Source organism: Felis catus, chromosome B3 (assembly GCF_018350175.1).
Source record: "Felis catus isolate Fca126 chromosome B3, F.catus_Fca126_mat1.0, whole genome shotgun sequence".
Lineage (NCBI taxonomy): Eukaryota > Metazoa > Chordata > Mammalia > Carnivora > Felidae > Felis > Felis catus.
The window spans coordinates 40,562,999-40,590,167 of NC_058373.1; the positions used below are offsets into that span (position 1 = coordinate 40,562,999).

A 27,169-nucleotide genomic window follows, 5' to 3' on the forward strand; every position below is an offset into this window, starting at 1 on the left:
GGAGTGAAAGAAAAAAGCAAGCAGAACTAGGAAAAATACATTAGGATAGAAGACAAATATTGCAACTAGAGGAGACAATCCTCAGAGAGATGACTCAATCAACCCGCTTAATTTCAGTTAAATAAGCCTTACTGAACTCGAAATAGCATAATTCAGTGTGGCCTTTCCCACTTTTCACTAAAATGTCTATGAAGACACACACGAAAAAATTTTACCCTGACTCAACACTACTAAAACCCCTAACAGCAGAACGTGAAGTAACTCTTCACATTTTTATATAAGACTGGTGGCACTGTATTGATAAATACCAAAGGCTTACCACATGAAACAGGGATTGGCTAAAAAAAAAAAGTCGGGGAGGGTAGAGAAGTCAATTTATAACTCTCCACTCTCCTGACTCATGAGACCTGGAAAGTGCACCAGCTAGAAAATCTAGAAGCCAACAGATACCATCCAGGTATTACTATGACAAAGAGTAAGAGTTCTGTTCTTGAAGGCAAAGCAAAATCCAACGGATAGCTTTCTACATCCATTTACAGAAGAAAGCTCCTAAGATGACAAAGAGCAAACCAGTGGTGGCACAATGAATCCTACAATGTGGATTTCCAACAGGTAAATGCTACAGATATGACAGAGAGACAAGACAAATTGTACTTTTTAACCTACTCTCTCAAGACAGTATCAAAGAACCAGGGTGCAGTTACAAGAGAAGACGTCATCCCAGGAAAGCAGAGCTGTACCAAGTAAATGCCTCCTAGCAACTCGGGTTGAAAAGAGAAAGGTATGCACGTTAATCTGTCATTTAGCTGTAGATCTGAGAAGAAAATACATCCTTTACCCAAGTAGAGAGAGAGTTTAGTACCAACAGGAACAACCATTGCTGGCATCAAGTCTACACAGATCTTACTTCATAACAGGAAGAGCAAAATGAGGGTGGGAGTGGGAGGTGGGGTGGGGGAAGGCATGATGTAGGAACTATGAAAACATGACACCCACAAGGTAAAGGAAACATAATCCCTGAAGAGTAAGAAAAATGGTACCTCTGAAAACGTCTAGAATTCTAAATTTTTGTTAAAATGTTTGGAATTCTCAATACTATCTAAGAAATCTTGGCCTACAGTAAATACTAGTGTAGCACATCTTTGTTCATTCATTCAAAAAACTTATATTTATTACCTTCTCTGTGCTAGTCTCTAAACTAGGTACTGGGGATACAACAGTGAATAAGTGAGTAAGGCAGTGGAACATGGTACTGAAAATAATTCTATTATGAAGGGCAGCAAGGATTTCTAGAAAAGGGAATGCCAACTGAATCTGCACTATAGTGGATTATTAAAGCATAGTTCTTTCCAGCATCATAATTTATTACCTCTGCAATCTTTGCAATTGTGGCTAGGCTTAGAGCATAACACATTCACATTTACTTATGGCTTACCCACTTTCCTCCAGAGCTCTACTATCATCAGTCTGTAATTCAGCCATTAAAACAACCCCATGTTTGTTTAACCCTGGAAAAACAAAACTTTCAGAAGACTTTCCTTTAAAAAAAAAACACAACCTTCTTCTAGAAAACAGGACTGTGATGAAAGAGAGACTCTAGGTAAAAGAATATAAAGTACATAAAAATGATAGTGCTCAGAGAGCTTGACAGTTCTCACTTTACTATACTGGCTGAGCTATCATATGGAGCAAGATAAATGAAGTATGTCAGTAAGGAAGAGATAGCATTAAGAAGAAAACAGGCAGAAATAAAAGGATATGAACTTAGACAAAAGGATACATTTTTTTAAAAAGATGCAAAAAACCAAAAAATGAACTTCCTATTAAAATTCATACAGAAATCAAAAAAGCACAGACCTGAAACTGGGAAATGATTCAGTAAACTACAAGAAAACCTGAGATATTTTTCTAGAACACAAAGGAAAAGGCAGCAAAAAGAAAATGAGAAAAATTGAGAGAGATATACCATTTAATAACACTGAAAAGAAAACTGAGGAGATTAGAACTGGGAGGAAAAGCACCCATCAAGACATAATAAATGAATAGTGTTTTGAGCTGAAAAAGATCCTGCATGCAGATTGAAAAGGTTTACTACTTTCTCAGCAAAATCAATTTAAAAAGCCAAACTTGCACACATTCTGGCCAAATTCTCCCAATTATAAAGGACAAAAATTGGGCCAAATTCAGACTGCTCTGCAATATTAAACGTTATAAAAGAATGAAAAAATCTACAGAATTTTGAAGAAAAAAGGTTGTTGGTCAAGTCTTACATGGAGTCAAGGTGTTTGTCATGTATAAATGTAATAGATTTTCAGTCATGTAAGAACACATGTACATGTATATCTATCTTGTTAAAAAAAAAAAAACTATAGGGGCGCCTGGGTGGCGCAGTCGGTTAAGCGTCCGACTTCAGCCAGGTCACTATCTCGCGGTCCGTGAGTTCGAGCCCGGCGTCGGGCTCTGGGCTGATGGCTCAGAGCCTGGAGCCTGTTTCTGATTCTGTGTCTCCCTCTCTCTCTGCCCCTCCCCTGTTCATGCTCTGTCTCTCTCCGTCCCAAAAATAAATAAATAAACGTTGGAAAAAAAAAAAAAAAAACTATCTAAAGCCCTAAAGTCAGTTCACAGTAGCATAAATGTGAATAATTCTTGGAAACACAAATACCAATTAAATTTTGTAATCTGAAGAGTAAACTTGATATTAAAGATACTAAAAATTATTCCTGAGAAATATGAGGTAAAATCAATGCCTATAATAACGCAGAACCTAAAGTTCAGCCTTAACCCTAGTAAGGGAAGACACTTCCTCAAATTCCTCTTGCCCCAATTCTGTATGTCCTGGCAAACTGTTTTGTTTTTTCTAGTAAGCAAGATATATTGCAATTTTTTTTTTTAATGTGCTTCTTCTCAAAAAAGAGCTGGAGATGAAAATTTGAACATCTGGTGGCCTGTGCTCATTTCCAGGTTCTATATCTTAAGTGATATTCATTAAATAGAAGGGTGTCCAGAAGAGTATAATGAAAGACCAAGAAACCATTTTTTGTAAGAGCAAAGTCTTATAAATTAGTATTCCTTAGTTTGGAAAGGAGAAAACGAGCGAAACAAGTTGGTAAGCTTCAAACTTACGATGGTTGCAATGCAGAAGAGAGAAACTTATCCTCTGATGCTGACAGTAGAAACAGGACCAGTGAGTAGAAGTTACAGAATGACAGATGTTTAACTGAGGAAGAAATTCAATAACCTGAGATTTCCAACACTGGCCCACAATGCCATAATGAAGCCATATCTTTATCTCTGAAAGTACTGAGCAGAAAAAGCTTAATCCTCTGTCAACGAAATTACGTAAAGAATTCCTCTATGTGTAGTAGAAAGTAGTCTGGACATGCCTAGAGCCTTTTTCAAATCTACAGTTCTATTAATATATCTATCAAAAAGTGCTTTCCCTACTACAAAATTACCCAGAATTTCTGAATAAAGAGGATGCAAACAAAACATATCCTAAGGACTGATTTTAGTAGTTTTAATGTTGTTTGGAGAGCCACTGTCCTATTTTTGAGAGTGTTGAGTTTTCATAAGTACTACTTTTACTCAGGTGACTTTTCAGAAAATCCAGTTTTCCAAACCCAGCAGGCTTCACAGTAACTTTGGTGGTACCTTTCCAAAGATACACTGTAAAATTGCCAAGGATTCTTTAATCAGCCTGGCTGCAACAGCCAAACCACTTCCCATCTGCTCCCTACAGCATCCCTGGCTTTAGACTGCTAATAATCAATTCTCTGACAGGTCACTGCAGAGATGTTTAACCCCAGGAGGCAGAGCAACTAACATGCTTGCTGGAAATGAAAAGCACTGACCTCTTGCTTCCATGGCAGTTAAAGTGAAGAATCAGGAGAACCAATACCTTACAGAGACCACAAGGCACTTTGAACTTGCAAGAGCTTCTGCACATATTTTCCTCTCTCTCTTCTCCTTCTGCCTAATTGTACTCCACTTCCTTATTTAGGACCACAGTTCACCAGACTCTGGAACTACTTGACAGTACCATTTATTCTTTGTTCCTGCACCTGATCGCCAATAACTCCTCTCTGTGTGATTATAGCTAAGGGACCAAGATAGGCCAGGACAATCACTCCCCATATCCTGTACCTGTAACAACAGAAATTCAAATCCCACTTTCCTCTCTGGAATCCAATTCCTCTCTCAGACTCCCAGCCCACAGACTGGTTTGTAATCACATATTTCGGGTCATTAATTACTTTTTATTTATTTATTTTTCAGAGAGACAGCGAGAGAGACAAGCGGAGGAAGACAGGGAATCTACAGCGGGCTCTGTGCTGTCAGTGCAAAGCCTGATGTGGGGCTCAAACCCACCAACAGTGAGATCATGACCTGAGCTGAAGCTGGACGCTCAACCGACTGAGCCATCCAGGCGCCACTGTTAATTACTTTTGAAATACACATGCCACGGATCATACCACTCTCCTACCTCAGGAATGAACAAGGCCTCTCTTCAAGATGGCTAAGAATGAAAAGGAATCTTCATGTGAGGTCTGTGTCCCTGCCCAGAGGACATAAGCAGCAAGTGACCCTAATGATGTCCAAACATAATAAGGACAATACTTCTCTTTCCACCCACAGAGAGCTCTGTATCCACCCTAGAGGACTATATGAAGACAGCATCTCTTTAACTGCCAACTACCCACAGATAATCTGGTTTAAGTAGCAAATCGTCCAATGATGTTCCACTGTAAATTTATCTGTCCTCTCCTTATGGGTTTTAGATCAATCTTCTTATAGTCTTCGGCCTAAGTGACAGTTGTATATGAGTATATATAATCTGCTTGGGACCACAGAGGTCATACACATTTAAATGTGAGGGTGACCTGACTAGGTAGTTCCCTCCAAAAGCTGTCAGGACAAAGGGAAAACAAAAACAAAAACAAAATGCTACATTCAATTTTATGAAGATAGCATGATGTAGAAAAAAGAGCTCTGAATTTAGAATCAAGATATGATTTCTGGGTCACCTGGCTCAGTCAGAAGAGCATGAAACTCTTGATCTCCAGGTTGTGAGTTCAAGCCCCAGGTTGGGGGTAGAGATTACTAAAAAAATAAATAAACTTAAAAAAAAGAGAGATGTGATTTCTAGACTCAAATTTCCAATGATCCTAGCCAAGTTGCTTCATTAAATAATAATTTTTTTCATTTATAAAATGGAGGAAGTATCCATCATGGTTCTAAGCATATTATGAGCATACAAATTTGAAAAATATAAGACAACTCATATTTAAAAAAAAAACTCAAAAGTATAAAATGACCCACATACTCTTTTTTGTTTAGAAGAATTTTTCACAAGTTTATTTTGAGAGAGAGAAAGAGAGAGTGAGCACATACACACACACAGGAAAGGGACAGGGAGAGAAGGAGAGAGAATCCCAAGCAGGCTTCACACTGTCAGTGCAGAGCCTGACACGGGGCTCAAACCCACGAACTGCAAGATCATGAACTAAGCCAAAATCAAGAGTCGGATGCTCAAATGACTAAGCCACCCAGGTGCTCCCACCCACATATTCTTATATGGTTCTAGAAACTTAAAGAAGACTGTTTTACAATTATACCTTGTACAGAGTATCAGGTATTTTTACAAATTAAATTGCAGGTAGCACTGATCTCAATCTAAGTTCTGTGAAAGAAAATGGCAATCCTTTTTCTTCCATGAACTCAGCAGTCCCAACTTTTTTTAGGATACTCCTACCTTCAGGTGTAGTTCAAAACCCTACACTACAGTGACAGACAGACTCACTCTATCTTCCTTAAAAAATCCCTCAAGGCCTGGGGCACCTGGGTGGCTCAGTCGGTTGAGCATTTGACTTCAGCTCAGGTCATGATCTCACGGTTCGTGGGTTCAAGCCCCGCATGGGGCTCTGTGCTGAACACTTGCTCAGAGCCTGGAGCCTCCTTCAGATTCTGTGTCTTGTTCTCTCTCTCTCTCTGTCCACCCCCACCCCCCCGATCCCCGGCTCATGCTCTGTCTCACTTTGTCTCTCAAAAATCAGTAAATGTAAAATTAAAAAAAAAATTTTTTTAATCCCTCAGGGCCAGGTACCCATCTTAAAGCTCAGTTTTAACATCCGGGCTATCTCTTTTACCACCTGTTCCAATCCACTAGGTTGCTGACCCCACTGATAGGACAGGACTTCAAATCTAGATTGTGTGAGATTCATGGGTTTGATGCCCCAGGGAAGGGTCAATAAGCCAATGGGATACAAAAACGCTGCTAGAAGAAAACCATATTATACCATCTTCCCTGAATTCCACACGCTACCCTGAAATCACTTTGGGCTTAGCCAGCCTCAGATGAGGCTAATACAACATGTAAACCATCCTCAGTGACTCTGAGCTTACCCAGCTGGAAGAAGAGGCATCTCCCTCTCCACCTGCTACACTTCATAGGCACTCACTAATCAACTGAATTTCCACCTAGGGCTCTAACGAGAAACAATCAACTTTCCTTTGGGTCTCTCCCTTAATTTATTACATTAATTACTGTAACAAAGGAACTGTGTCATCTCCTCAAGTACCGTAGCTCTCAGCTTATATCTCCAATGGGGGATCAGATAAAGAACAGACTAACAGTGCCAATTTGAGAAGATGGATCCAATTCAACAGGGCTCATCTGACCATGTGTCACCTAAGGACAGAAGAGTAAAAGGTATGGCGTCTCAGTCCCTGAATGTTTTTATGCTGCATCTCATGAATGGTTTTATGGTCCTCACAGGCTGCTATTCTCAAAGATTATGAGGCTTGACCTGTTTCATCTCACATAAGCAAATGACACTTCCACCAAGACACAGCTATTCAACAGGGCTCAGGCTTAGAGCCTTGGTGTTTGTTGATACTGCTCTGTGCTAACATACATCTTATAATAGGCTAAACTGTATACTGAACATGTAAATAATTCCATCACAACACTACAGGGATTCATTTAGTGGACCCAGTCCACAGAGAAAACCCTTACCAAGTGCTACGTGTAAGTAGACCAAGAAGCAAAAACCACTTAAAAAATAAAGCCCGACCATTCCCCTAATAATTGGAGGACTATATAGCCCTTTATAATTTAGTTCTAATCGCCAGAAATAAACTTTCTGTGCTAAAGAGAAAGAGGTCAAATTCTCAGGGGAAAAAGTGAATAGTGGAGATAGCTAGGAATCAGATCTAAGAAATCAGCCCTCCACACAGAACCGCTGTATGAAAACTTTTCTGTATCCCAATCATCTCATCTCTAAAATAGGTCATAATATGGGATGAGTTCATAGGCATGAGGGAAAGGAAATAACCCCAGTATTTTTCAGGATATACAAGGAATTACCTTCACTTCTTATAGACCTCACCTCCCTTCCTAAATCTTACACAAGAACTACTATGCTATACTAACTCTAAAGAGCAAAGAAAACCTATCAAAAGGTAGCATCTACACTGTTAGCCATGGGCGGCGGGGGGGGGGGGGGGGGGGGGGGCGGGGGAGTGGTGGAATCCACATGCACACCCTCAAGGCTATCTAAGCCAGGTCTATTCTACTTCTCCAGCCCGATCTCATAGTCACACTCTGTCTTCTGTACTACTCTCACCTTAGTGCCTTATAGCTTTTACCTGAAAGGCACTCCCTGTGCACGTCCTACCTCCCAATGTGTGTGATGATTTAATAATTGTTTTATCTACTAGACTGCAAGCACCCCAAGTGCAGGGGCTGTCTCTTGCTCACCATTGTATCCTAACAGCATTTGGTTCACAGTTGACCCTCAATTAAATATTTTGGTCAATAAATGAGGGAATGAACACTGCTTCCTCCTCAACAGGTGAGGTGCCCAGGCTGCCATTTCTCCTCTATTCTTCCTTCAGTTTCACTTGTCACTAGTTATAAACTGTCTCAATTATCTGACAGTCTTCAAATGTACTTGTACAGCGTATGGATTCCTCTCTCTAGGATAAAGGATGCAGGTTCATTAAGAGTCCAGAGGGGTTATCAACAGTCAAACTATTCAAAGAGCCCAAGTGTCCATCAACTGATGAATAAAGATGTGGTATATGCATGCAATGGAATATTATTCACTCATCAAAAAGGATGAAATCTTGCTATTTTGCGATGTGGATAGAGCTAGAACGTATTATGCTAAGCAAAATAAGTCAATCAGAGAAAGACAAATACCATATGATTTCATTCATATGTGGAATTTAAGAACAAAATAGATGGGGTACCTGAGTTGCTTAGTCAGTTGAGCATCTGACTCTTGGTTTCAGCTCATGATCTCATGGTTCATGGGACTGAACCCCACATTGGGCTCTGAGCTGACAGCACACAGCCTACTTGGGATTCTCTCTCTCCCTCCTTCTCTCAAAATAAATAAAATTTTAGGGGCACATGGGTGGCTCATTAGGTTGAGTTCAACTCTTGATTTTCGCTCAGGTTATGATCTCAACAGTGGGTGGGTTCAAGCTCTGCATCAGGCTCTGTACTGACAGTGTTCAGCCTGCTTGGGATTCTTCCTCTCCCCTCTCTCTCTGCCCCTACCCTGCTTGCTGTCTCTCTCAAATAAAAAAAAAAAAACTTAAAAAATTAAAAAAAAAAAAAACTTAACAAAACAAAACCCATGAACATACTGGCCGGAGCAAGGGAGGGTGGAGAACAGAGGGAAACAAACCACAAGAGACTCTTAATGATAGAGAACAAACTTTCTTGACAGAATAAGATAGGTAGGAGATGGGCTAGATGGGTGATGGGTACTAAGAAAGGCACTTGTGATGAGCACTGGGTGTTGTATATAAGTCATGAATCACTGAATTCTACTCCAGAACCAATATTGCACTGTATGTTAACTAAAATTTAAATTAAAAGAGAGAGAGAGAGAGAGAGAGAGAGAGAGAGAGAGAGAGAAAGAAAGAAAGAAAGAAAGAAAGAAAGAAAGAAAGAAAGAAAGAAAGAAAGAAAGAAAGAAGAAAGAAAGAAAGAAAGAAAGAGAGTCTAGGGGGATGGCTAGAAAACAAAAGTCTCCACATTTCTTAAAATACCTATGTGCTCCTGAGTATTCTCTTAACCTTCAAATAGTCTCATCCATACACAACACAGCTGCTTCCCAAAATAGGGCTGGTACACAGATCAGGTGTTCTGGACATAACCAACTCCTGAGAGTCCTCATTTATAAACTTAAATGTATGGTAAAATCTATCAGACTTAAACCACGAAGTTTTTACATTTTAAGCACTTATAAATCAAAGATGACAGAAGTCAGGAAAGTGGTCATGTCTGTGGGGGTGGTGGTTAATGACTGGGAAGAAGCATGAAGGAATCTTGTGGGGCTGGAAATGTTCTCTATCTTGAACTAGATGGCTGTACAAATATGTAAAAACTGAGTTGTACACTTAAGATTAGTGTACTTGATGCACTTTATTCCATGCACATTATATTAAAAAAAAAAAAGTAAAATAGTAGATATCCATGAACAAGAGAGCTGCATTACTGGATCATGTTCTTAGTCCTAAAGTAGCATTTCATGCAATCATGGTAAAAAAAGAATCATGGCATTGGGGTGCCTGAGTGGTTCAACTGGTTAAACGTCCGACTCTTGATTTCAGCTCAGGTCATCAGCTCTCGGTTGGAGGGATAAAGCCCTGCTCAGGCTAAGTGCTGACCACATGAAGACTGCTTGGGATTCTCTCTCTCCTTTCTCTGCCCCTTCCCTACTCCCTCTCTCTCTCAAAAATAAATAAATAAACCTTAAAAAACAAAAGGAATCATGGTATCAATCTTCATAGGCTAGGACATTTAAGGGGAACAGTAAAGAAAAAAGAAAAAGGAAAAGAAAGGAAGAAGCTAATTAAGCATTACCCTATGTTTCACTATGTCTCACTACTGTGAGATTTACAGATCTGGTAAAGAATCTGAAAAAAAATAGTGATAAAAACCAAAATAAATAAGGTAGTTAATGATACTGAAATCCTAGAAAAGACAAAAATTATACAAAAAAAACATAATAGTAGTATACTAAATGGCTCAATAGTAAACAATATGTACACAACACAATGAATAATGAATACTGATTTAACCAAAAATTGTGACCCAACTATACTAAGAGGATTTGAAGAAGAGAACAGTTGGAAAGTATATTATTATTTAGATACAGGAGTAAACCTAAGATAAAGACTAAAAAGTGTAAAGCTGTTGCCTGCTGGGAGTAAGACTTGGTGGTAGAAAGGTATAAAAAGTGGATTACTGATTTTCATTAAAAGACATAGTACTACTTGATTTTCAATATATAGAAAGGCAATATATGGAAAGGCAAATATATGGAAAGACATAGTACTACTTGATTTTCAATATATAGAAAGGCAATATATGGAAAGGCAAAAACAAAAAAGTATATTATTAATCTGATTAAAAAACACATCCTGAAATAATTTTATAAAAAGGATATACTCCCCTAAAATCCCTGGGTTCACTTAATAGGTTATCATAAATGTATTAATCCAATAATTTATCAAAAATCTTATGGTAGGGGAGCCTGGGTAGCCCAGTCGGTTAAGTGTCTGACTCTTGATTTCGGCTCAGGTCATGACGTCACAGTTCATGAGTTCTGTCTCCCCCACTCTCCCTGCCCCTCTTCTCCTCACAAGCTCTCTCTCAACATAAATAAATGAATGGATGAATATTTTTAAAAATCTTGTAGGAGACAGGAGGAGGGGCAGCAGAAGTGAGGCAGGTGTGGTTATAAAAGGGCAAAGTGAGGGACCTTTGTGTTGACGGAACTGTTTTGTATCTTGACTGTGGTAATAATAAAACTGCACAGAACTAAATACATACACTCATAAATGGGTACAAAAGTGAAGAAATTTGAAGTGGGTGGATTGTATCAATGTCAATACCTGGTTGTGATATTGTACTATATAGTTTTGCAAAATACGACCATTGGGGAAACTCGGTAAAAGGGTACGAGGGATCCCTCTGTATTATTCTTACAACTGAAGTAGACTCTACAATTATCTCAAAATAAAAAGTTTAATTAAGAAATCATTGAAACAAAAAAATCAAACACAAAAACTTTCTTGACCTTGTTTTTATTTTTAATTTCTACTTTTAAGTATTTTATTTATTTACTGTTGATAAGAATACCCATAATTAAGCTAAATTTATTTCTGACTTGAAAGAGTGCTCTCTATCCAATACAGGATCTTAAGAACTGGTAAGTAAGTCTGTATGTTCTTCTCGTCACTTGATAGGATTTGGTAATCTAGTGTTTTTAAAAGACGAAGTTTCTTTTGATATGTCTTGATTAAAGCTTTTACCACTTTTGGTCAACAGCTCTGGATATATTTCTTAGGGATAAGCAGGACAGACAGTTATCACAAACATAAACAAACCTTGGTTTTGCTGAGGGAAGTTTATTTTTACTTTACTGAGTTCTGATTTTCTTCCTAAAGATGCCCACCATTTCCCTGGCAGCACACTGAGCTAGTTTTTCTAGGAACAGCTGACCAAGATTCCTAGTCTTCTTTGGGGCTACAAGTGCTAGCTTAAAGTTATTAACTCATGCTAAGAAAGTGGTCCAGACTTTCTACCTGTTCTTAAATGTAACACTTGTCTACATTAAAACTCATCTTCTATTTTTCATCCCCCCAACACACCCAAGATATTCCTGATGTTTATAATCTATACAATTTGGGAGCCCATCTGAAAGAGCTTAATGTCATGGGAAAATTTGAATATGTCACTTATGTAAAACATTCATTAAAAGGTCAAATAAGATGAGTGTTATTGCTTCAACTCTTCTACCTAGAAGAACTCATCAGTATGGTTCCTGGATGTAATGTTATGAGGAACCAGCACAGTACAATGGAAAAAACAAAGCAAAACAAAACTAGGAAAGAGGCAGAAAAGCTCAATCCTACTCCTTACTCTCCCTTAGATGTGTAACCATCTCAGGCAAGTCACTGCACTTATTTGAGCCTCAGTTGTTTCACCTGTAAAAAGCTGAGATAATCAATATACCATACAAAGTGTAATACTCTCAGTAGAAACTGGGACTGCCCCCTAACAGTAAACTCCTTGATATTCCATAGCAAGATGAATCTTTACTTGAAACAGAACCAAAAAAACAACAACAAAAAACAAAAGACTAAAAGTTGCCTCTTAATTAATAGTTGAAGTCAGGTTTGTGCCTACCTTACGAAAGCCCAGTTTTTAGAGCTTTTGAGGTTTAGAACTGCAGAGAAGGAACCATGGACCTATAAAAGTATTCACCGTCAGAAAGTCAGTTTGCTAATGCACAACAAAACATTTTCTTCCATTCCATAACTAAAGTTTTTAAATAGCCTTGGCCTAACTTTAACTAAAGTCTTTTCAAAGTAAACAACGTCCACTGGTAACAACTCTGACCCCACACAACTGTTAATGATTTGTCATATGCGACTTATGTAAACTAACCTATTACCTTAGCCCCAATAAATTATGATTAGTACTAAGTCAACTCAATCTTTAATTTATATTTTATCTATTTCCCAATATAGTTTTTAGTCTCTCCACCTCCAAAGCCTTCTTATGGACAAAATTACATTTGAACAATCTACACCAGTCCCTTAGCGTAGTAACCATGACACTTATAAATTGAAGTAATATATTTTCACTAAGAGATTCATATTTTATCCTTGAATTCTTTCTAAAATCTTGGGTAGATGCACTTGATCTAATCAAGTATATTGATTTGGTCAAGAAAAGCCTAGGGAGCTGGAAAAAAATGTGTTGGAAATACTAAATAAATGTTCACATTTTCTTTATATTTTTCTATACTTTTCATGCTTTGAAAAAGATTAATTCATGTTCTAATCAGAAAAAAAAAAAGTTAAGCATCTATCATCATCTGACCTAGAAACTTTAATCTGCTTGGGTGGAGGAGAAAAACAGAGTGGAAATTCTCTAATGTTTTCATCCCTGAATGGATCCTTCACACCATAATCAAGTACTCTTACCACTTTTCTAGCAGCCTTTCCATGTTTAACATGTCCTCTTAAAAAAATAAACAAACAGGAAACTTACCATTAGCTGTGCAAAGAGGCTTACTGAATTCATCTTTTTTTTTTCTTTTACCTAATTTCTAAGTGGCATTCACCCATTATCACTTTGTGGGATTCTTTGGCCTTGATTGAAAATGTTTCTTATTTCTTCTCTCCACAGCCTCTAAGACTATGCCAAATCACCATCTGTTTTGTATGGTCCTTTTGATCCCTAGCTTTCTTTTAACGTGGACTTCTAATATAATGATTTTTAAGCATTTAAGCTGCCAGTGGGTTATTTGCTTTCTAAAATCTTTCTTTCTGGGGCGCCTGGGTGGCTCAGTCAGTTAAGCATCCGACTCTTGATTTTAGCTCAGGTCACGATCTCATGGTTCAGGAGTTCCAGCCTCACATTGGGCTCTGCGCAGTGTTGGAGCCTGCTTGGGATTTTCTCTCTCCCTCTCTCTGTCCCTCCACTGCCCACGCACTCTCTCTCAAAATAAACAAATAAACATTTAAAAATTTCAAAAAAAGAGAAAGCTTTAAGGGGCGCCTGGGTGGCTCAGTTGAGTATCCAACTTCGGCTCAGGTCATGGTCTTGTGGTTTGTGAGTTGGAGCCCCGTGTCTGGCTCTATGCTGACAGCTCAGAACCTGGAACCCGCTTCAGAGGCTGTGTCTCCCCCTCTCCCTGCCCCTCCCCCACTTGTACTCTGTGTCTCTCTCTTTCAAAAATAAAAAATAAATTTTAAAAATAAATAAAATCGTTCTACTTTTCTTAATGTACATACTTGATCATAGCTCAATTTAACACTGAATCCCCATGTGATAGATTTTGTTCTCCTCTCCCTGAAGAATGCTGAGCTTAATCAATATATGATTACTATTTTTTGTTTGGTTGAGAATTAGATGAGCCAACTTAATTTCCTGGCCTGGTAAAATGAGTGCACACAGTCCATCACAGGAGTGGTGCTCGGTACGCAAGGGCTAGTACAGTTAATTCTTGAGGCTTCTCAGTTGGCTGGGAGGAAAAGAGCCAAGATATGATTACTGTTAAATAGTGTTGACCTACAGAAACCTTTACCAATTCTTGTTTGTTCCTCAAAGTAACACGCAGTTTCTTTCTTCGCCTTGTAGCTTCTAAAACTGCCAACTGAAGAAGTAGTTTCTCTACCTCAAAACCACATTTTGCATTTGCTCCCAATGAGGTAATCAATCTATGTATAAATAAACTCCATTATTTTTATTATCTGGTCTAATTTTACAGCTTCTTTAATCTCCTTTAATAGTTTCAATTCAGTCATATTAAGAATATGACATTTTTATTTAAGCAAGGATTTCAATCCTTATAAAAATGTAATACCTTGCTGTCCCTATCGTTGCCATCAAGTGCAGAGCCTGGCAGCACATTTCAACGATTAGTCTCCTTCTATCAAGTACCTGAGATATGAATTAAATTATTGTCTCTTTATTTTGCCTACCAAGAAAGAAGGAAAAAAATTTATATAGGGATAACAGAAATGGCACTAATCGTGTTTAAGTCAGTAACACTTTTAAATAAATCTAATGCTTCAGATCACATATTCAGGTAAAACATATTACAGATCTGTGGCTGGAAGAAAATGTCACTCCACCATTGTGTCACCTACCCCAACTTGACCTTGTTAAAACTGAATTTCTTTCTTATAGAAAGGCTCAAGAGAGACAATATTGCCAAACACTGCCCTGCACTTCTCCCTCTGTCAGATAGTGTTATGGAAAGCATCTGAAATTCACACTGCCAGGATTTCTAACTCTGCTAGGATTGGAAGGGCCAACTAATACAAACCACAGAAACATTACTACTAAAAAAAACAGTTTTCACCAGCAACCTAAGCTATGTTAAGGTATTTTTAACTAACAAAGCAATACAACTTGGTCAATTAAATGGAGATCCTTTCAACCACTAAAGAAAAAAAACAACATACACTTGAATTAACAACTGCCAGGCTTTAAGTTCACAGTATCAGTATTGTATTATTGTATCATTTAATACATGTAGTGAAAAATCTATGATTTCAAGCTTGATATACAGCAAATTCAGAGAAAAGCTATGTGAAATGTGCTTAGGAGTCCACCTAACATTAGAACCATCTGCCCAAAGGTAACAGATTCTTCTTAGCATGGCCCTGAGTTCATTAAGAACCTTTATTCTAAAATTATATATCAAAGAGAGCACATTTTATGGAAGAGCAAACAGGTCTCCATGTGCACTGCAACTGCACAAGCTTATGTATAAATAACTAAAAATAGCGTTCAGGTACCATGCACCTCAGCTATCTCAAATAGCAATATAGTATAACCAGCTGAGAGCTTGATGTCCACAAGCTGCGTTCTATATAACCCAAGGATAGAAATAAGACATTCCATTTCTTGTATATTAGGTAGGAATTCTAGCTTCCAGCCAATTATCAAAGTGGCAGTCTGACCTAAGGCATTTCTGTTTCCTATCAGCTTTGTGTAAGCAAAGGAAAGACGTAACAGGAAAAATAATAAAATAGAAGGGGTAAGAAAGGACAAGAAAGGGAATTATAAGAAAATTTACAATACACAAGTCAAACAAGAGAGCATCTTCATCCTCAGGCTAATGCATTAGGTATTGAGACAGAACACAGTTAACAATGTGGTGAGAGGAAGTCAAAATACCACAAACCTGAAAATTCAATTTTTAAGCTGGGAGCAGAGTGCACGCTCCTTGAAAGCTTATTTTGCTGAGGCCTCACAAGAAAGGTCATGATATTGGGCTTTTTCCCTTGAGAAAAGAGATGACTCAGAGGCCTACCTCACCCAGTACTCTAGACATCCAAGACCCAGTCAGCAGAAGGGTAAATCCCACCCCTCAGGGAAGTGGCTACAGGGCTCCAGTTCTACCCCTGGTGTCTTCCAGACATGACTGACTGCAATTTTCACCATGATTAACTTCCAGGAATGCCAGCCAGAGGAGCAGCCAGGAGAAAAGAACATAAAGAGTAGCTACTTCCCCCTCTATGTCAGCTGGACTCTTTGGAACAATTGCAGACACTGCCTCTCTCTTTCTGCGGGGCAGAACAGCATTCAACAACCTCAGTGAAGTGCCTAACAACCAGTAACACACCAGCACCACACTTGTCAAAAGACCATCTTACTTAAAGCTATAGCACTCCCAACCTCTCTCACCTTACACTAGGAATCCAATAAATATTTATGGAATGAGAGAAATAAATAAGAAAAACTAAAAAAGACGTCCCAGAGGTCAACAACAGCCAGAGGGCCCAACAGTACCTATATTCCCTCTACCAGAACCAATCTGGTTCCCATGTCTGACCTACACTGCTTCCACCTGCATGTACTACTCCTTCCCCTCCCCAAAGTCCTCCATCAGCTAGGATGTATGGAACCACAGTATTGCTGCAGGAAGTAAAAGCAACAAATGCTTGTCCTTGAGTCTGAAGGATTTCTGAAAGCTTTCATAGTCTGCCTTGTTCCTAGGTTATTCAGGTTATTCAGTTTAGGATAAAATGCATTGAATGAAAGTCACCTTAGCGTAAAAGGAGGCCTGAAAAAAAAAAAACTACAAGAAGTTTCTGTTTTCAAAAATCAAATTCCAATTCAATTCAGCAAGCATTAATTAAGCATGAAGTTATATTCAAAGCATTGGGCTAGATAGAATCCATGAGGAACAGAGGAGACAGAGGTGTTTTAGGCAGCTAAGAATGAGGGAGGAAAAAAATATATTCACAAATAACTATAATTAAAGACAATGTGTGATAAAGTACTGTAACAAAAATCCTAGCAAAGAGTTTGGGAGATACAGAGGAAGATGAAATCAATTCTGGAGATAATTGGGTGGGAAGAAAAGCATTAAGAAAGGCTTCAGGAAGGAGATGAAATTTTGGGGCAGGTTGAAGAAGGGTCTGATTTGGAGTTGAATGCTTTGGACCTGGGAAGGTCATTCCAACAGAAAAGAAAAGAAAAAAAGAAACAGGGTGTTGAGAATGAAAAACACAAAGTAAGCTGAAAGAATAGCTGTGAACAGAGTAAGAAATAAATGAAATAAGGGTGAGAAAGGCCAAGGTTCGTCAGATTATAAAGGATGTGGAGTTCTGGCCTACGTAGGCAACAAGGAGCCATTAAAGGTTTTTCAGCAAGAAGTGAAATGATAAAGACTATACAGGGGCACCTGAGTGGCTCAGTCGGTTGAGCATCCGACTTCCACTCACGTCACAATCTCGCGGTCCGTGAGTTCGAGCCCCACGTCGGGCTCTGGGCTGATGGCTCGGAGGCTGGAGCCTGCTTCCGATTCTGTGTCTCCCTCTCTCTCTGCCCCTCCCCCGTTCATGCTCTGTCTCTCTCTGTCTCAAAAATAAATAAAAGTTAAAAAAAAATTTTTTTTAATTTAAAAAAATTAAAAAATTTTAAAAAAAGATTATATAAATCTACACTGGGGGGATGCCTGGCTGGCTCAGTTGGTAAAGCATGTGACTCTTGATCTCAGGGTTGTGAGCTGGAGCACCATGCTGGGTACAGAGTTTATTTAAAAATAAAATCTAAAAAAACAAACAAACCAAACAACTGGGACACCTGGCTGGCTCAGTTGGAGAAGCATGTGACTCTTGATTTTGGGGTTGTAAGTTGGAGCCCCACATTGGGTGCAGAGATTACTAAAAATATACATATTAAACTGAAAAAAAAACCCAACTACACTGGGGTTCCTTATTATATACTCTTCTAGAACCAAAATCTTTCCATTCAGAGCACTTTAGTTCATAATCATACTTTTATCAGTTGATTGTTGGTCAGAGACCATGTCTGGCTTGACAGTTGAGAGAATAAATAAAAAATTACAATAATCTTGCAGCAGTCTGTACTACAGAATACAGAAAGAGGCAATAACCATGAGGTTACTGCAATAACATACAGATGAAGGCCTGAACTAGGTCAGGTGAAAAAGCAAAGCTAAATAAATGGCAAGATAGCTAGAATAATCCAAATTTAGTGAATGATTAGATGAGATAGCCAGGAAGAAAAAGAACTAAATAGGAGTTCAAAATTTTGTGTCATGGCAACTGGAAGAAGTGTAATGCTTAGGGGAAAAAAGGGTAGGCAGAAATCAAAGACTGGAGGTACTTTTAAAAGCAGATGTTACATAGAAAAAGCTTTCCTTCTTCCTTATATACTTTTCAGATTTATATACTCTATAAGCTGCACAATTTCATTTCTCTTCCTATAGTTCCATTTCTAACATCACTCTTTAAGACTGCTCTAGGAGCATCAGTTCCAAAACAAAGATAAATGCTGAGTTTGACATCAACACTCAGAATTTATAACTGAAATTTACAAAGTACATTCTTAAACATCCACTTCTGCTCCCATAAATGAAAGTTCATCCCAACAAAACCCAGTCTCCTCCACCTAGGAGTGTTGCTACAAACATTGCTGATAACATGCCAAAAGCCCACTAGCTGCACTTTGTACACAGAATAGAGCAAACACCGCTGTCATCCCCTACAAAGACTGAACTACAGCCTAAGAAACTACAGGTACAAGTATGCAATGCAGTACCAATCATGCAATGTTGCCTAACTGCCAGGATCTGGATTTCATTCATGGTATAGTTTCATTTCCAAGGGTTGCATGGTGTATACTTTGGCCACTTTCCAATTCAATAACCTATGTGTCACCTGACACTTAAAAAACAAAACAAAACAAAACCCATCTACAAAAACCACTTATATTTCTAATATTAATCTTTCTAAAATCTCATATTCAAGTGGAGCACTTCCGAAAATAACCTTTACATTACCTAAAAATTAGTAATATGCTAAAGATGGCAGGTAACAAAGCAAAGCACTCCCAAGACTTTTTGTGAGTCCAAAACAAATAACAGTTCCACCCACCAAATTTTTCTATTACAGACTGATGGATGTTTTAAGTGCAAATTTAAAAACAGTGAATGCTTCTTCCGATGTTCAAAGGTAGATTAAACATGTAATGCTGTTATATTAACAAAGAAAGAAAGACAAGGCTAAAAGACCACCATCTTCTTAACTCTCAATAGCTATTGTCCCAAATCCATGAATTAACTAGGAAATGCTGATAAAAATCCTAACTTGGAGAATTAACTCGGTTATGCAATTTTATTCCTTTACACTGCTTGAAAGCAAAGATTTCTTAATATTACTGTCAATTCCAAAGTTCCCACAATCACCTACCAGCTTTCAATCCCTCAGTCCCTCAGGGTATTTCAGGGATCTTCCTTGTTAGTCATAGTTCAACAAATGTCATTAATTTAGCATTTTTGGCATGAAAAATCACATGATTTTATTTTCCAAACAAAACACAGTGCGCAACCATATTTAATCCCAAGAAGTTAATTCAAAGCAAGTTTTCTAGTGACTGGTCAAAAATGGAAAAGTACCCAACCCACCTCCACAATCAGTCTCATTTGGCTCAAACGAGCCAATGTGGCTCTTTGGCTCAAAGATTTCAGATATAAGAGATTTAAAAATCTTAGATTGCTGACTTAACGCATAAAATTACTTTCTTGATATCTAGGCAAATCCTATGAGGTGCAATTTCCTTCTCACAAGCTGAGGTTCTTTTTCTACAGCTTTCTGATTCCTACATCTATGGCTTGAGCAGACTAGAAAAAAATACATTTGACAAGCTGGTGAACCTGCAGAATTAAAGTATAAGACATTCTAAAAGAAGATGGCCTATTAAAAAACGCACACCATATGCTTTACAAACATATCAAAGAGGAGTGAGGGTCAAGCCCCAGGGAACTAAGGCTGTACTCATTAGCCTTTCTGTATACTGACTATATTTTTGACACAGTAAAAGAACTGCTCACTTATGTCAAGCAATTTGTCCTGTTCTTCCATCACAATCTTAGTACCATAAAATTCTACAGCTAAATGGAACCTTAAGAGATGATCTTGTTTAATTTACTCATTTCACAAATAAAGACCATGAAAACAGTGGAGTGACTAGCACAAGGTCACACAGCTAGTCAGAAGCAAAATAGTGATGAGAACCGGGGTTGTACGACACCATACCCTACGCTTTGGAAAGCTGTATTAGCAAAGAAAACGTAACACTCTTAAATCAGACAATAACTCCACTGTAACTATAACTAACCCACAAAAAATAAAATTCACCCACGTAAGGAGAAAAAGGGTTAGAACAGAAAGTACCCTGAATTAAAGAGAAAGCAGCAGTTATTTGTTGATACAGTACAGGGGTTTCTTATTAAGGGCATACACAACCTTGCACATATTTTCTAAACCATTTTATTAATTACTACTTGCTAGCATGTATGTCCTGTGCTTCTGTTTAATGTACCTCCTTAAGACAATGCCACATGGTCCTAGTGGCAACGGTTTGAAAAATGAGAACTTCTGGTACAGATAACTGGTGGCACGAAAGGAACCCATAAGTGTGGTACCAACAATCAAAAAGGACAGAAGTTGGAGGGGGTAGAGATATTGCTGGGAGCAAGTAATCCTGAAAACGGTGTAAGAATAAAAATCCGAGAGAGCAAAGCCTGGACATAATGACCAGAGAGCACAATAAAAAGAAGGCAGTTTCAGAGCCTGCCTGGCATCAGACAGCTCTCACCTGCAAAAGAAAGAAGGAAAAAATTCTCACAGAGACAAGAGAAAGATCGGAGGTTTGCTCCTGAGTGATGGACTAGATATGACCTAATAGGTATTTGCCATCTCTTATTTCTGGGACTCTGATCCAAGAACAAACAGCAAGAGGACCATGAAAAATCAGCCCTGTTGGATCTGGAGTTCTGCCTTGACAAGATATAAAGCTCATTCATAGATCTGACTGTGCTCATGAGACTGCAGTTCAACTCCTGCTGCTAGAGCAAGGGGAGGGGGAAGGAAGATAGAAAGGGGTGAGTGGGAAGGAGGTGGAAGATCTGGGTTGTGACTATAATAGCTACAGTAATTAGAGTGTTTCCAAGCTGCTGGAGAAGTCTTCAGAGCAGGGAACTAGGATGAGAGATGGGGGAGGGGAAAAAGCATGAGGAAGCAAACTACTGAAAATGCTAGGAAAGTATATGGTGGTTTATGAACAGTTTAAAACAAACAAACAACTGTGACGGCTTCATATAGGCAAATAGAGAAGTTTAAGTTCTTTCCCAGAAGAGAATACTATACAATAACTGTTAGGCTCCCACTTAAAGCTAGGTTACAAACTAGGTTTAAGCAGATTATGGCAAATGTCACTGTCTTTCAGTGGTCCACTGGCCCTGTCTCAGGGTCATAATGTTGCCTCCCTTTCCTCTAAATCAATCAATTGATCTATGTATCTAAATCTGTCTTTCTGGCAAATAGGTCATAGCCTTCACTCCACTTGGAAAAGGGATTTCTGAACTTCAAAAACAGTTAACATCACATATTTTCCTTCAATCAACTGTTAATTAATACCTGGTGAATTCAATGAGAGGGAGAAAGAAAAAGATGGAGATTCAGTATGAGTACACAGCCTGCTGACCTAACACAGAAAATGACAGGAAGGCATTAAAAAGTCAGAAATACCCGAGTTACTACTTGCTTATACATTTTAGGTTGTATGGCACTGCCTACTAGAGTGGCATGAAGATGTGAAAGAAAAATATTAATGGAAGATGATGATAATAACCTAGAAGAAAAACCAGGGAATATGCAAAAAGCCTAAAAATAGAAAGTCCTCTTCCAAGTTAGAGGAAATGCTATACTTGTTTTTAAGATAAATATGTAGCTGAGGTATTTCCTTAACATGATTTGGCCCTGGGTGATTTGATCCTAACAAGTGATGTTAATCTCAATGCCAGAGGAAAGAATTATAAAGGTACTGGGAAAAACTAAAATGGAACAGGACAACTGAAGAGATGCAAACTTCATGTGGAGATTTACATTCACAAAATAAAAACACATGCAAATTTCTTGAGTGAGGCATGTCAGGTGGACCCACACAAAGTCAATTATATCCTTTGCATAAAACCTGCTGGGTATCCTCCCAGTGGACTAAATCTTTTTCACCACACTGAAAGCAAAGAATTTTCTCCTTCCCATTTCCCTCTAATAAACAAGCACTAGAAAACTGAATTACCACTATTTCCTTCCCATTCATAGGGCATAAAGCCAGAAATCACAGAAATACAATAGGGCCGGCTAGGACCATGTCTAAGGCATGCTATTCAGTAATCTAAAAAGAAACACAGAGAAAGAAGAATCTCTTCTCTTTTCCATTATCATCTCACTAACAAACCTGTATCAGGCATTAAGAAATGTGAAACAAAGAGCAATTTCACACATACGAACTGAACCTAAACCACGGAAGACCCAGTATTTTCTTGTCACTGTGGCATGTGATTCTTTAACCACCTGCTCAATAATCCCTCTTCAGCTGCACAGCTGCTGCCAATTCCACAAGCCCAGCTAGGCAGGTGCTTCAGTGAATTACCTGTTCCCTAGTGAAAAGAGTCCTTCACTGACACTTAGTGGGCCCAGAACCTGCCAATCAGCATCACCGATCTTCATTTTTGTCTGCCACAGCCAACTTTTATGAGAGATACCACGAGGGCATATTTAGCACACTATGTGATTTTGTATTTGGTGGGGTTTTATTCTTGTTGTGGTCCTTTGTTTTATAAGGAAACGGATTTTTCAAAATCAAGCAGAAGTGAGAATTCAGCTGCTGAAAAGAAAACTTGCCACACAACATAAGGCTGCCTCATCTCAGAGTGGCCCCATCTGTCTGGCAGTATTCCCACCCATGACTAGTTTTCCACAAGGGAAATAACAATTGCTCAGCTACCTTTGTAGCAGAAGAAAGTGGCAGTGGAAAGTGCTATGGTACCTGGCAGTAATGAGAGGGAGAACTTCTGGAGCTCACACATCATCCCTGTACTTCTTAAGTCTCCCCGGCTAAGCCCAGGCAGTAGCGTTCCGAGTCAAATAAATAAGGAGTGGCACTTCTACTCGACAGAGCAATCACTAAACCCCTCAACAAATTATCCTGTTCCAGTCGTTTAGTTGCTATATGCTAATTGCAACATAATTACTACCAGGAGCCAAAATTATGCTCCTATGTCCTCACACAAAATAAGCACTAATCTGCCCAGCCATCTAGATCTCTCGCAAGAAAAACATTTTCTACGAAGAAAACCAAAGTGCTCTCTGCAAGATGGTCACAACCAGAAGACTCATAAAGACCCCTTGTGCCAAGGGCCCAACTCTGAAACCACTACATCTAATCAGGGCAAATTTAATATGAGGCTTCTGCCTTCACTGTCACCTGACAGGATTCAAAATGAAGGTCCACAACCCACGAGCAAAATGCTTGGGCCTCTGGTATTAGCTGAGACTTCAGAGGCTGAGGACAGATTGTTGGAAATAGCCTAAAGACAGACAACACCTCTAGCTAAGACTTTAACAAGAGTTTTGACATCAAGAACATGTTCCCTCCCAACAAAGCCCAACACCTAAGTGGCAAGTCATCATTTTCAGAAACTCACTGAAATAAAGGAATGAGGGAGACAACACAGTCACACTCAATACCTCAGAAAGACCTCTCCCAAAACCAAAGGCTAAAATTCCTATTCAAGAATACCTACAGGATATAGGTGGCTATTGTGTACACAGTGCATTGTGTATAACTGCCCTCTCACAACGAATCTGCTTTCCAATCTCTTCTTAAAGAAAAGTTTTCTTTAATATCCTAAAAGGAAACCTCCTTTCTAATCCCAAATGATTTCTTACCCAACTAATACTACCTAAATACTACCTGGGCATTTCTAGGAGATATTTACAAGGATGGGGTTTCTTCTAGCTCATTCTCATCCTTCTCTCATTAATTACCCCCAAGACCTCAAACGATTTTTATGTTCATCACTTTGACCAATTTCTCCCTAACGCAAAGGCGGATATGGCCTTTCTGCATAATGAGCACGTCACCTCTTTTCATCAGAATTAAAATAAAGATTAAAAGGAAAGTTTTGTTTCCACAGCCCCTGCCCAAATAGGCAAATTCTGTGGCTTTTGTGTTGTGCAATTATTACTGACCAGGAAGTCACCATTAAACAGGTACTTGGTCCTTGACTTCCTGTCTTAACCTTGCAAAGGTTTTTAGTGGTGTTCCTAAACAAACAAAAATCATTGTTGAGTGTCCCATCTCTATAAAAAGAATTAAATATGATGGTTCGAACAAGAGTGAAAACCTCCACTTGGAGTCTTCTTCCTTAAAGGTCTGACACAAACATGGGGATTAAGTCTCCCAGACACTATTCCTCCACAACTTAGTACAGGCTAGCCAAAGAGGCAGGCACAACATGGCTGGCATCCCCTATTCTTCTGAAAAATGTGTGCCAATGAGCTCTGCATTGTTCCTCACTCAAAAAGAAGAGCCTTTCTGTCTGGCCTCCTCCAATGGCAAGCCCCAGTCTGGAAAAGGAAGAAAATGGCACTGAGAAGCCTGGGAGATGGAGCATATCCAAAGCTCTCAGACAAGACTTGAACCTATGACCTTCACTGTGTACACAATAGGCGGGTGAGAGGGACCGGTTTATCTCTGCAGCAGCAGTTCTCAGCCCTGGGGTAGCACTCCCGATAAAATGACACAGACTATTGTGTGTGGCAGCAGAACAGTCATCTCCTCACAACAGCCTAAACCAGCACTCCCTCCCCCAAGACAAAGCAGCAGGGGTGAAATTAACTCAAGGCTGCAGAGCAAAGCCTAGTACAGAAAAGAGAGGCTTGTGGGGGATTGGGGACTCTCCTCAACCCCTGGGGCTCTGGACACATGGCTGGAAACAGACAGGCTTTCTCCCCCATCTTTCCCACTCTCATTTAGGTAGGAAGCTGTTTCTTAGAGAATTTAATCATCTGTGATTTGTTCAGAAATATTCCCCCTGAAGGGCTCTGATCTCTCCACCCTGTGTGAGCCTAATTCCTAGAAGCTGAAATGACTGTTTGCTGCTGCCTGTTTCACAAACACACATTAATTGGTCAGATGTGTCTCCTCCTCCTCAACCCCGGAGGGAGGAAGAAGAATCTGAGCAAAGCACAGAGATGATCCAACCGTAATTACACATAAAGGGAAAAGAGGGCAGCATGGGTTTTTCCAAACAGGACAGGGTCACAAATCCTCCCGGGGGTACATGGAGAGCAGTTAAGGGCCAGGCCCAGGGATCCCTCCATCTTGAAGAAAAGGACAGGAGTAAATGTGACCTGAGACTGGAAGGAGCACACACCCACAACCTACTTACTGCACACTCCCAGCCACCTTGCTCCCCCCCTCTCAGGGCCGCGCACACGTCTAGCTTCCAACCCTTCGCCCTGAACCCCCCTAACTCTGACTAGCCCCAGCCGCCCTGCGCCCCCTCGAGATACCCAGACTCGCCTCTGAAACTCTCTGGCCTGTCCCCACAACCTGGTCAGACCCTAATCCCCTCTTGGGCACCCCTACCCTCAGGCTGAACCGACCCCGGCCACGCTTTGAACTTCACCCCGCGCCCCTCGACGCCCCCTCCCCCACCCACGCAACGACCCCCCCCAACACACCTTCCCCTCGCTCCGCCCCAGCCCCCCAACCCCCACTTCCTCCGTCAGGCGCCGCTGCCCCCGGCCCCCTCAGCCCCGGCCCCCCTCAGCGCCGCGGCCTCTCTCCTCCCCCAGCCCCGGCTCCACACAAAGCTCCGGACTCACCGCGCGGCCGGTCCCGGGAGCCGCCACCTCCGCCCGCCCGGGGCCCCGGGCCGTAGAGCCGCCGCAGCTACGGGGCCCAGGCCGCCATCCGTTCCCGCGGCCCCTCCCCCCCACCCCACCCCGCCTTGGCTCCGGCTCTCCGCCCCCTCCCCGCGCCGCTCCGCCCCGCCCGGCCGGTGCCGCTGTGTCCGGGGCCGCGGGTCCCTCAGCCGCCACCGCCGCCGCCGCCGCCGCCGCGATCCGGGACAACCAGGGCCGCCCCGAAGACCCGGACACTGGACTACCGGGCCCTCGGATCCGGATTCCGGGCTGCTGTGGAGTCTGGAGCGGGAGAGCGCCGGGGAAACCCGGAACCTGGATGAAAGAGCCAAATCCTGGGTCTCGGAATGCGCGGTCACACGGAGCCCGGATTATAGAGTCGTAGCTCTGGGAATGTTGGAAAACCCGGCGAGCCGGTTAAAACATAGAGAAACTCGAAGAAACCTGGATTGGGGAGCTCGAACCTAACGCTCTCTCCTCCTGGAAAGAACTCTCACTGGACCTGACTTCCCCGCAGAGAGGTCTCTGGAGGAAGTATCATATTTTAAATACAGAAGACACCAGTTCCGTATGTATCTTTCAACCATGAGGTGAGGAAAAGGCCGTGAGGGATCTGAACGTGAACATCCACAAAGAACAGAAGAGCTAGGACAGCTCATAATGGTTTCATCCATTTTATCCCTTGGTTCAGCAAAGTATCACCCCCCCCACCCTAATTTTTTATCCTTTGTTCTCCAGTTTTTTTTTCTTTTCTTTTTTTTTTTTTTTTTTTTTAGGATTAACGCTTGTTTTCCTCTCCAAAGTACCCATTTATCTTTCTAGATCTCATCTCACCATCGGATATTACCAAATCTTGCTTTTTATTATCTAAAAGTCCTATTTTGTACTTCTTCAACCCACCATTCTTTTTTCTAACGACTGTAACTTCTGTCTTTCCTTATCTGTCATTCATCTGTTATTGCCCAGCGCACTACTACACAGTAGACATTCAGGCAATGTTTACCTGAACCCTCCCACCCACCTCTTGCTTGTGAAACAAACACTTCATGACCTCTTCCCTAAAATTTCCACCTCTTTCCACAGCAAACAGAAATTTAATTCTCAAAGCTCCCCATTCTTAGCCCCTCTTACGTCCTTCTTGTGTCCTTGACCATCTTAGCTCTGCAGTTTTATCTTTCCTTTCTTCCCTTATCCTGAGGCATCCTTCAACAGTGCCATTCAAGATAAGTGTGTGACTTGGGGATAGAGCCAAGTCATAAAACCCCTTTACTCTTCATCTACACACACACACACACACACAGCTGAGGAAGAAGAATCTCCCTTTGGTCCACCAAAATTCAACTTGTTCCAGTATAGTGCAGGACATAATTGATCC

At 40.3% G+C, this 27,169-nt stretch overlaps 1 protein-coding gene across 3 annotated transcripts in view; it reads right to left on the bottom strand.

Annotated features, from left to right (window-relative positions):
- The window catches only part of ZNF609 (zinc finger protein 609), a 213,703-nt gene extending 187,823 nt beyond the window's left edge, over positions 1-25,880 (bottom strand). Inside the window, exon 1 of one of the 3 annotated variants that reach the window (XM_023255209.2) lies at positions 25,756-25,880. The gene's annotated coding sequence lies outside the window, so the exon portion shown is untranslated. Of the gene's footprint in view, positions 1-12,211; positions 13,458-25,755 lie in introns of those variants that run through there. The other 2 variants (XM_045059172.1, XM_045059171.1) reach the window with 2 other exon arrangements.
- Positions 25,881-27,169: the final 1,289 nt, after the last annotated feature.